Below are 7,717 nucleotides of genomic sequence, written 5' to 3'. Positions count from 1 at the left end.
CCATACATTACATCATTAGTTTTAGATGAAGTGTTCCGTGATTCATTGTTTGTGCATAACACCCAGTGCTCCATGCAGAATGTGCCCTCCTCAATACCCACCACCAGGCTAACCCATCCTCCCACCCCCCTCCCCTCTAGAACCCTCAGTTTGTTTTTCAGAGTCCATCGTCTCTCATGGTTCGTCTACCCCTCCGATTCCCCCCGCTTCATTCTTCCCCTCCTGCTACCTTCTTCTTCTTCTTTTTTTCTTAACATATATTGCACCAAATACATTTATTTTATGTTGTTATATGTAATCATTTATCTAGGGAGCTCTCACTGATGGACATTTAGGGTGTTGCCAGCATTTTGCTGTTAGAGGCAACACAGCAATAAATAATCCTGTAACATATACCATTTCACACATGTACAAGTTTATATTTAGAACGAATTCTTAGAAGTAGAATTGCTGGGTCAAATGGCTAGGTATGTGCATTTAGGTTTTGATGGATATTGCCAACTGGCCATCTAAAGAATCCTGACTACAGTGTATAAGGGAGGGTAGGTGGGGTGGAGGCAGGGGCTACTCTATATTGGGTGGTCAAGGAAGGGTCACTCTGTGGACGTGACATTGAGGATAAGTCCCAGACGATGAGCCAGCCAGCCATGTAAGATCTAGGGTCACAACAGCTGGGACTAAGCTACGAGACAGAAGTAGTAGCCCTGGTGTGTTCAAGGACTGGAAAGCAGACAACCGTGGCTGAAGGCTGGTGGATGAAGAGGAGGGTGCCTGGCTGTGAGTTGGACAGGAAGGCAGAGTTCATATTGATTCAACTTAAAAGAGTGTGTTCTAAGTGGAATGGAAGCTATTAGAGGGTCTAAAGGTTGGTTTTATCAGATGGCTCTGGTTGTGAGGTAGAGACTAGACAGTTGGGGGCAAGTGGAAGGAGGCAGGGAGATTAATGAGGAGCTATTGCAGTGACTCACGCGAGAGAGAGCATGGATCTCGGGCCTGCGGTGGAAGTAGAGATGGAGGAGGTGGAGTCTGCAGGCTTTGCTGATGGACTGGATGTGGAGGACTGAGGGGTGGGAGCAGAGGTGCAGGGAGGAGGAAGACAGGGAGAGAGAGAACTCAAGGATGATGGTGCCCTCTTGGCTCTGTCACTCACTAGAGGTATGACCCTGGACAAGCATCTCACCTCTCTGTGCTTCACTGTCCTTTAGAAAATGAGAATACATCTCACCATTCTCATATAGTGGTTATAAGTAAGTGACTTAATGTGTGTGTTAAGTGCTTTCAATTTGGGACATGTTGAATTTGAGATGTTTATTATAGTTCCAAGTCCAGTGTTAAACAAGCAGTTGGATATACAAGTCTAGAATTCAAGAGAGTGATCAAGGGTAGGGATATAGACTTGGGAGTTGTTTGCTCTACAGACCATCAGCGTGGCATGAAACTGCATGAGATCACCAAGGGAGTGAGGGTAGATAGAGGAGAGACAAGGACCAAGAACTGAGTCATTTTAGCATTAAGAGGCTGGGAGAAGCTTGGGAACTAGCCAAGGAGGATGAACAGGAACGCTCAGTGAGGTTATGTTCACTTGGTTCTAAAATGGCCTTTTAGGATCCCCCGCAGATGAAATTTCTTTCCCTTTTGTTTTATGTGCCACTCGGGATCTCTTGAATTCTTGAAATTTTTATTAAGAATTCTTCATACACCAACAAACAGTGCCGACTCCATAAGCTTTCTGCTAACGCGTTCTTATATGTAAGGAAGGACTCAAACATCAGAATAGGTCAGTTCTTGCACCCAGTCCCAACGTTTATAGCTTTTTGCCAAATGGTCACCATCCATGCATCCTTTCTTCCTGGAAACGATATAAATCCCTGAGGCTGTTTTTGCTACAGGGAGATTATGGCACAACATAGGGAGTCTTCACTCTCCAGGAGCAGAAGAAGTCTTGTCTTTGCTCAAGCAAGCCACTTGGTGAATGCCACAGGCTTGGGGCAACTGTGAATCCTCGTGATTCATGGGTGACTGTACCAGGGAGCTCTAGCATGGAGCAGCTGGTCTTAGGAGCATACTAACCTGATGTTTCCCATAATGTTGTGCATGGAATTTGCCCCATTTGTCATGCTGCGTTGGCTCTCTAATCCTATACAAATCTCTGTACACATTAATATTTTACCGTGAAACAAGGCAATGGAATTCTAGAATATTGGCATCCTGAGGGTGAATATTTAGTGATTGATATTATAAACTTTTAACATTATAGATATCCTCTGTCTTAATGAGAATAAATGTGGAAAAAAGGAGAAGTTAAAATAAATTATCAAAGAGGCTGTTAAATTCCTTGATTTAAAAGCATATTCATCTGTAAGTCCTTAGTTTATAAGATTTGTCTGTAAGTAAAACAGTTTGTTACTATTCTTTGAGCAACAAGAGAGGTTTTTTTTTTTGTTTTTTTTTTAAGGAGATTAAGCCAGTCACTTTTTGTATTGTTTCAGGATAGATTATACTCTGAGTTATAATAGAATCTCAAAGTTAACTTCTATTATCATGGAAACTATTCATAATAATTTCTAGCCAGGCTAGAAATTGAAAACTTGGTTCTATTATCTGGGTCCAGTGTCTACTCATGTTCTAGGAGAGTGGACATGTGACTAGTCCTATTTTCAATGTTGTTGTTGAAGAAACGTTCCTCCCTAAATTAAACAGGATTGACTTTGCCTTTTGGCATGTCTTATTTTTTAAAATCTGACCAAGTTTAGGCTTATTAACCGTGGGGCTCAGAATCCCATTTGTCTCTCTAGATGCCAGAGTAAGGTTGGCATGCTGGGGGGAGGGGACACGGCTTAACAGATCCGTGGGCCATGCCACTTGGTACTTGTTGACTCCAGCAAAATACTTGACTCTAAGCTTTTGTTTCTTCACCTCTATTATGGGGGAAATAACCTGCATTACAGTTATTGTGAGAGTTAAACAAAATATCGGCTGTAAAGTTCTTCGCGCCATGCTGGATGCTTGGGAGCACGGAGCCAAGGCGGCTGCTCTTGACACTGTTTTCACTGTGATCTCCAGCCTGCCCTGCAGCCTTGAAGACGTAAGAAAAGAAACAGGGTGGTTGAGCCTCTGTGGGATCTCTCAGCATCTTTGCTTGTCAAGCGTGTCTGTGCCCTTACCTAAAACATCTGGCCTTCACCTCACCCTACCTTCTGTCTCAACTGAGGCATCAGGGTTGGGGACGAGGGGATGTAGAGGCAGTAGGGGGGTAGCCAGCCTCGCCAGTGGGGGCCATTCCTCCCAGCCGCCACCAGGTGGGCCACAAGAAGCAGTGGCAGCCATTGTGGCCTGATAGGGTGGGGTTGGTTCTCTTCCTTCCCTTGAGGGGGGTCCTCACACTCAGACTCTCTCCGCATTTCTATGTAGGCCTGCGTCCCTTGTTCAACCCTGGGGTTTTTAGGTTATTTCTCCTTTGCTTTGGGATTCCAAACAAGTCAGTTTATATCACACTGCTTCCATTTCCTCAGTATGCCAGTGGTTCCTGCTGCTTGCCTACCTTGATTAGATGTTTTAAATGTCAAATTGGTATTGATTAACACACACACACACACACACACACACACACACACACACAATTACTTGCTACCAGGTTCTAGTTCTAATACATCTGGGTCACTGGTGAGGTTATAAAGAGGTCTAGCATTCTGCTTTTGACAAACTACTCCCTTTTAAAATACCAAATCCTTGCAATTCTGTATATTTTTAACAGAATACGTTTGGCAAAAAAGTCAGCATGCATTGGCTAATTAAAGCAAAATATTTGTGTTTGATAAAAAAAATAACCTGCATATTTTGTTTCCCATGTGCCTTTAAATCATCATATGCAAAACCTGTTACCCTGAGCCAATCAAGGAAGAGAGTGACTTGTGTTGGCCTTCCCCTCAATCAAATAAAACGCAGTACAGGACTACTACCTTTTTTTCCCCCTCAGGAATGTTCTCTTTCCTTCTCTCTCTTGCCCCCCTCCCCGCCGCTCTCTGTCTCCATCCCTCTTTCTCATAATAGGACTTGGCAGCTTTTGTGCCATGGGTTTCCATGTTTTACTCTGGTTTTATAAATTCTTTCTCATGGCCATAAAGATCTCTGAAATCTCTTATCTGTGTTTGGGACGTAAGAAGTCCCAATTGACACAGATTCAGTTATTTATTGATTTAGAAGAAGAAGAATATGGAACGGCAAAGACAGTGTCAGGATGTATGTATCTCATTTTGGTAGATGGTCCTCCGAGACAAGTCTGTTTGGGGACTCACCATTGAGGAAACCTGTTCCCAGTGGAAGGGGCCCCTTTTCCGAATTGATTCTATTCTGCGTGGTCGTTTAATTGTAAAGAAGTTGGCAGTTTTGTTTGCAGACTTTCTGGTTTTCATTAGCAGTCTGGTGGTGACAGCTACCTTTAGCTGTTTCCTCCTGTCATTGCTCACAGGAATGGCGCTGAATGCTCAGAGGTGGCACGAGGCTTTTGGGGTGGCGGCAGCTTCATCAGTGTGCTCTCACCCCAGCCCTCGACTGTCACAGCAGCATGTCGTGCCTCCGAGAATGAGAACGTTGCTGATTAGTGTGCCTGGTGCACTGGGCAGGCTGTGGGGGAAATGCCATGGTATGATCTCTGTTGATTTCCCAACAATTACATTCTCCTTGCTTCCTACTGGCCTTCGCCTTACACACAGACATTTTGTCTTCCATTATGAAGAATGTCCTTTTGGTCTTTCCCAGTAGGATTCTTGCAGGTTTCTTCTCAGCGTCTATAACCTCATCCCACTCCTGATCTTGAACTTCTCCTCTCTTTGCTTCACCCTTTCAATCCTGCTGAATAAAAGCTTGACTTTCACCTCCTGATTTTTTTTAAAGATTTATTTATTTATTTGAGAGAGAGAGAGAGAGCACTAGCAGGAGGGGCAGATGGAGAGGGAGAGAGAAACTCAAGCAGACTCTGCGCTAAGCGTGGAGCCTGGAAGCGAGGCTCGATCCCATGACCGTGACATCATGACCTGAGCCAAAACCAAGAGTCGGAAGCTTAACCAACCGCGCCACCCAGGCACCCCTCACTTCCTGATGTTTTTATCCTCTCTCTCAACAGTCTACTGAAAAGAAAAGTGTGTGCTCAGGGAGAATTGCACTTAATCGTGAATTAAGCTCTCTGGGCTTTAGTTCATTTTCTCATCTGTGAAGTGGGGATAATAATATTACTTACCCCATCATTGGGTTATTGTCCAGTTGAGCCAGATAAAACATAAGAAGTGCTCAGAATAGTGCCATGTATATGATCATTGCTTAGTAAAGACATTATCATCTCCTTCATCACCACCATCTGTAGGAAGGCACTGGGTCTACCAGCAGGGAGCACTTGTAATTTTGATATTATGATTATGTGTTAGACCCTACAAATCACAACCCAAGTCTCCTCTGAAATGCATTTCATATGGTGCCAATTTTGTATTCTCTGTTCTATTCTGGATTTTCGAGGAATAGTCTTCTTGTCCTTTTTTTTTTTTTTTTTAAGATTTTATTTATTTGACAGAGAGAGCGAGCGAAAGCAGAAACACAAGCAGGGGGAGTGGGAGAGGGAGAAACAGGCTCCCCGCCAAGCAGGGAGCCCAATGTAGGGCTTGATCCCAGGACCCTGGGATCATGACCTGAGCCAAAGGCAGATGCTTAACGACTGAGCCACCCAGGCACCCCTCTTCTTGTCCTTCTTTTCTGCACTGTTGTTTCACTATACTCGCTCATTTCTCTACATTACATTTGACAAAGCTGCATTATAAATGTCACTGCATTTAATCTAAGTAACAGCACTATGAGATGGGGACATCATGCTCTCCATTGTACATGTGATAACATTTCAGATCAGAGAGAGTACATGTTTTGCTTAAGATAACCAGCCAGTAGGAGGCAGACCCAAGCTTCAAACCCCCTTCTGACTCCAAGTCCAGCGTAGTTTCTATGTGGAGCCTCTTTGTGTGTGTGTGTAGAGGAGCAATGGCATTTAATTTTCTACCTGGGCTTTTATCAAGAAGTCATTACATTCTAAGTTCTTGGAAGGTAGATATGAGTTCTAAGTCTCTCTCTACATTGGATTTATCTCATCTTCTCCCAGTACTATGGCTTGAACTTATTTACTAGGTTTCTTTCCCGACATCTCATTGAGGGCAGAAGACTAAGATGATGATAATATGGATGAAGCTTTGCCTGGGCTGGAAAAGTCGTGCTCGGGGAGTACAACACAAGGGCCTCCATTCAGCGAGGAGGACACCAGGTACACCTGGGGAATTGGAAGTGGGTAGAAGCAACATAAAAACAAGGGCTGGTGTGGAAAACCTGACATGATCCTCAAATCGGCCAGGCATTGACTATCTGTAGCAGAATCCTTTTTGAACCCATCTGGTGCTGACTGTGACCCCAAATCCGGGCAAATCTTTGCTCATTCAGCAGACATTCACTCAATACTAGCTATGTGTCTGGTGCTGTGTTAGTCACTGAAATAACAGGTACGAGAGATCCTGTTGAGTGGATGATCCAACTTCCTGGTTCCTGGATGGGAGGCAGGGGAGGAGGGAGAAGAAAGGGAGGGGTCAGAGGGCCAGATGAAGAGAAAAGCATTCTGAATCAAGGTGAAGTGAGTTACTTGAACTGAACCCACAAATCCTGCATTTCTGAACACGGTATCATAAGTCTGCGAGCATTAATTAATATAAGGAGATGCATTAGACGGAGTCACTGGCCCACCAAAGCCTCTGAATGATGGGGAGCCCAGCCCTGAGCCCAACATGTGGCTGGAAAGTCCTGGACTATATGGGAAAATAACACTTTCCTCAGAGGTCTCAATGTGATTTACTGATTCAACCGCATCTTTAGTTCCTCTAATATCTGTATAGGAAGGCAGATGTTCAGTAAGAATAAAGCACTGGATAAGCAAGGAGCTTGGTGTAAAGATCATTATGACAATAGGCAGGAGCAGGAGAGTTAGAACCCTGTTCCCTGAACCCCATCCCTTATGTAAAATGTGATCTATGTAGAGCAGAATATTACTCAGCCATAAAAAAGAAGGAAATCTTGCCATTTGCAACAACATGGATGGACCTTGAGGGCATTAGGCTAAGTGAAATAAGTCAGACAGAGAAAGATAAATAATGTATGATCTTCCCTATGTGTAGGATCTAAAAACAAACAAACTACGACCAAACTCATAGAAAAAGAGATCAGATTTGTGGTTACTAGAGGCAGGGGGTGGGAGGAGTAGGTGAAATGGGTGAAGGTGGTCAAAAGGTATACACTTCCAGTTATAAGATCAATACATCTTTAACATGGACTTAGTGGGGATGAGATGTACAGTGTGGAGACTCAGTTAACAGTCCTAGCAGAGTAGATCTGAAAAGTTCTCAGAACAAAAAATAAAATTTGTAACTATGTGTGGTGATGGATATTGACTAAATTTATTGTGGTGATCATTTCACAATATATACAAATATTGAATCATTATGCTGTACACCTAAAACTAATAAAATGTATTATGTCTATTAAATCTCAATTAAAAAACCAAAAATTCCATCCCCTGCTCTACTCACTTTCCTTCTGCTCCTCTTCAACAGATCTGATTTTGAAAAAGAACTATAGGAAAGAGGAAAAAGGAATGCACCCTTCGGAATTGTTTGCCCTGATTGTGAAAGTCACTGAG

The 7,717-nt window shown here is 43.4% G+C and overlaps 1 protein-coding gene across 3 annotated transcripts in view; it reads left to right on the top strand.

Annotated features, from left to right (window-relative positions):
• Positions 1–7,717, top strand: part of SAMD4A (sterile alpha motif domain containing 4A) — a 198,537-nt gene that overhangs the window by 57,698 nt on the left and 133,122 nt on the right. Inside the window, exon 1 of one of the 3 annotated variants that reach the window (XM_081830490.1) lies at positions 7,632–7,716. The exons of the other annotated variants lie outside the window; for them this stretch is intronic. The gene's annotated coding sequence lies outside the window, so the exon portion shown is untranslated. Of the gene's footprint in view, positions 1–7,631; position 7,717 lie in introns of those variants that run through there. 3 annotated transcript variants of the gene reach the window in all.

The sequence above is a fragment of the Leptonychotes weddellii genome, chromosome 9 (assembly GCF_054177405.1).
Source record: "Leptonychotes weddellii isolate Sample4059 chromosome 9, ASM5417740v2, whole genome shotgun sequence".
Lineage (NCBI taxonomy): Eukaryota > Metazoa > Chordata > Mammalia > Carnivora > Phocidae > Leptonychotes > Leptonychotes weddellii.
The sequence above is the reverse complement of the archived record's forward strand: the minus strand, read 5'-3'. Positions and strand labels throughout refer to the sequence as shown.